Genomic DNA, 4,455 nt, shown 5'->3' on the forward strand with positions numbered 1-4,455 from the left:
AATAGCGGTATTGTGGGTCATGATTGAGTCTTATACAACACGTGTATACTATGAACTACTAATTATAGACTACTAACTGTGGAATACTAACTGTGGACTACTAACGTTGAACTGCTAACTTAACAACTTAAACAATCACACGTGATTGAAAATATAATCTTAAACAATCACACGTGATTGAAAATATAAACTTAAACAATCACATGTGATTGAAAAATATGAACTTGCTATATTAATTTTGTTCACATGTATTATTATCTGAATCGTTATTATTGTTATAGGTTCGTGAATCCAAGGACGACGGCCATATTTTTAATAAGTTGAAAACTTATTATTAATATACTTTTACTACCGTGAGTATATAGTCCCATTTTTAAACTCTAAAAATATTTTGGGATGAGAATACATGCATTTTATGTTTTACGCCATGGACACAAGTACTTAAAATATATTCTACGTTGAGTTGTACCACATTGCATATCTTCCCTAATAGCTTGGTAACTAATATTTACATATTGTAAGAACATGTAAGCGCGAATCCTCTTGATAGATCTATCGGGTTTGACAACCCCAACCGGGCTAGTCGCTCTAGTATCGTAAACAGTTGCATAGTACTTCGTTTTTACTACACTTGGTACAGTGTAGGGAGATTTCATAATAAAGGGAATATGCCACATTAATGGTTAAGTATGGTTACCGAAGCGCTCAACAACTTATAGAATATCTTTATTGAAATGTTTGTAACTATGAAATCTTGTGGTCTATATTTATATCGATGCTAACTTTAAACCTATATATCTCACAAACCTTTGTATTGACTGTTTAAGCATGTTTATTCTCAGGTCCTTAAGAAAGTCATCCGCTGTTGCATTATCTGAGCAAGCTGTGCATGGAGTCTCATGCTTTTAATTAAATAAAGTGTTGCATTCAATAAAACCTTTGTCATGTATTATATTCGACTGTTATGTTACGTGTGTAGTATTTGAAAACCGATATATTATGGAGATTATTCCTTAAATAATCGCCCAATTGTTTAAAACATGCGTTATGTATAATAATGGTGTGCTTTTTATGAAACGAATGCAATATTTTCTAAAACATATCATATAGAGGTTAAATACCTCGCTATGGGACCAATGAATAATGTACTGCGTTTATAGTAATATGGACGGGTCGTTTCAGTTGGTATCAGAGCGGTGGTCTTAGCGAACCAGGTCTTGCATTAGTGTGTCTAACTAATAGTTGTTAGGATGCATTAGTGAGTCTGGACTTCGGCCATGTCTACATGTCAAAAGTTTTGCTTATCATTTCTCGTCGAAAATTACTTGCTTATCATTCTTAGTCTAGGCACATCTTACTGCATTGATTGCATGAATGATGTATATCTGCTAAATCATATCTTAGTATATCTGCTAAATCATATCTTAGCGTATCCGTTACTGTAAACTTTGCCTGACATATTCCGTAAATTCCTCTGTAATCTACGAAATCTTTTGTTCTATATATATATATATATATATATATATATATATATATATATATATATATATATAGATATTCTATGTAATTAGAATACCATCCGATAGTCGGAAATCATTTCATATCAAAAAAATCCATTATTCAATCGTACGAAATGGAACTCACCACTAGTTCAAGTCCCTCGGATTCCGATATGGATTTCGACTCGAGCTCCGAAGACAGTGTAACCGGAATGGATCAACCAATTAGCCATCATCAGTTCTGGATGAATTGGGGATGGTTTCATAGCCTACTTAATCATTGGAAACAAGAAGAAGGTGATCCTTTCCGTCCACCACATTCCCCTCTTGGCGAAGAACCTGAAGTACTTACTGGCGAGCCTGTCCGTAATACCATTTTCTCTCTCATTTCTAGAGTATCTTGTCACGACTATATATTATCTCAAATTCTAGATCTTATTCACCCGCTCGTCCGAATCGACAATCATCTCGGTGTAATAGAAGAAGTCAACGAGCTTCGCACTCGGGTAGTGGCTTTGGAGAATATGGTGCAAAGGTTACAAGCACCAGCAGCATCACCGGCATCAACAGTACCATCACCACCACCAACAGCAACATCCGCATCCTACACCTCAACATCTCATTCTGTACCTCAAGTATAATCATCGTTCTACGTATCGTTCCACATCAATTATCTTCGTTCTTCATGGCGATTATGTAATCTCTAATGTTTTAGATATTATGTATTCTAGTTCTGAGGGTAAATCAAATGAGTTTAATATTATATTGACTCATTAAATCCATGATTACATCTGAAGAAAATATATATGTATATATATTTTCATAAAGGTTGTAATTAAAAAAAATTCTTCCGTACAAACTGTTAATGGAGAAAATATTTTAATGGGTAGGTAATACCCGAGGAATATTTAGATTTCACATTAATAAGTTACACTGTACATTCTTTGAATCTGATTCAACAGTCATTTACTATCCTACTTACATCCACAGATATACGAATCCATTCACCACAGAATAACCATTTTCATTTAATTTCATATTTGGATTTTGACTTATCAGAATCCAACAAGTGGCATAATGAAGAAAACATTGGACAATTAAAATGAATTAAAATATTGATTATAACATATGAAACTAAACATTTCTTTAAGTTTGCCACTTGATTTCATCTTAAACCTCGTTTGTATCTTGACGATTACAATTTGCGTTCAAACTTTTTCTTGATTCTTGAAAACACCTCAATCGAGAGGATGAACCAACCGCACTTCATCTACGGAAGAAGAGATTGATGCATATAGTTATGCACCTGAAAATACTCGGAACCTAAGTAAACGTTAAACACGTATCTGTGCTAGCTCTTTTGGCGTTGTTATTACCGAAAATAACTTTGCAATTCCTTTTGAAAGTAGCCAATTTTGTCACAGCTTCAGCAAATCAATTTTGATCTTTCATTCAAATAAGTCTTATTATAACCTTGATATATAAGTTTGCCTTTCATCATCATTACCGGAGAACCGTTTATATTCTACCACATTAGCAGTAAACTTACCAGCAACTTCATTTCTCTTCGGCATAAGTCTCTCTAATGAACCATCATATTTGTTCATTAAAACCATATCATATACTCATTCGCACCTTGTAACGAGAATAGCCATACCAATTATCGAGAATTAGCATTCAGTATTTCGAATCTCGCAGTGTTTCTACATCAACAGTTATATGTATACATATAACATATATCTCTTAGAATTTTGATCTTCCACTCCAAAATTCTGAAAAGCACCTAGTCTACGAATCAATACACTGAATTTTGTAAAAGCTGAATGAAGCAGCAGAAACTATAGACAACCGTAACTGTCAAAAGTTTGATGATAAAGAATAGTATGTTGGCAAAACTGAGAAAATTTGGTACTAAAAGATGAACTGAACAAACCATGAAGGAGGCTGTGGACAAATCACAGAGACTAAATCTGCCTTCAAAGAATCCAAACGATTCAGTATCTGCTGAAGTCATTAACGAATACCTTACTCGTGACTCTACATTTGCGGACAAATCCTCCTCATCATCCTTTGATATTAGGAATTCTAAGATATCATCAAATCTTTCATTATAAATATCTTCGATATTTCTGAAGATATTTTCATAACTATTCTTATCTGAAATCATTTATCTTTTCGCAAAATCAGTGTTACATCAGAAAGGAAATTATTTTAGTTTTCTAAAGTCTGAAAAATTCAAATTTAAAATATGAATGGTTTGAAGTAGTGTTGAAAATTGATGCATCAGTTAGTATAATATAATGACACTTGATCAATGTGATTATATTACAGTAAGTCATGCTGAGTTTCTAATGAAACGTGATGATTCACAGACTATAACGTCATCATGTGCTATGTTACACGACTCTTACATTCTATCTAATCTCTAAACATATCAAGAACATATTTTCTTGATAAGTTCTATCTTTTCTCTTGAATTCTAGTAATTTAACCAATCAAGATCGTGCTATTACAATTTCTCCCTTAGAACATTAACCATGTTCATTTGAAACTCCATACCTATGAATTCTGGACCATTACATGCGAAGAGAAAGCAAAAGAATGGAACTCCGAAATAGAAATGGGAGTATAAATTGTAGCAAATAAAAGAGAGCATTAACTGTGGATGACAATGATTATAGAAGTCAGAAGATGGGAGATCGAAATATAAGGGAAGTGTAACGACCCAACCCGTTAACCAACCAAAAACGCGGAAAAAAAAAATTTAAAACTGATCTGGAGGGTGCGCGGCGCGCACCACTGCCTATGCGCGGCGCGCACAAGGCCTGAGACAGTTCTGATCAAAATGTCCATTTTTCGCGAAAAGATCTTCGACTTCCCGACACTTTTAGACCATACGCTTTTCACAACAAACTTATATATGTAAAACTAACACGAATCAAACATAAAAATGACG

Source organism: Rutidosis leptorrhynchoides, chromosome 5 (assembly GCF_046630445.1).
Source record: "Rutidosis leptorrhynchoides isolate AG116_Rl617_1_P2 chromosome 5, CSIRO_AGI_Rlap_v1, whole genome shotgun sequence".
Lineage (NCBI taxonomy): Eukaryota > Viridiplantae > Streptophyta > Magnoliopsida > Asterales > Asteraceae > Rutidosis > Rutidosis leptorrhynchoides.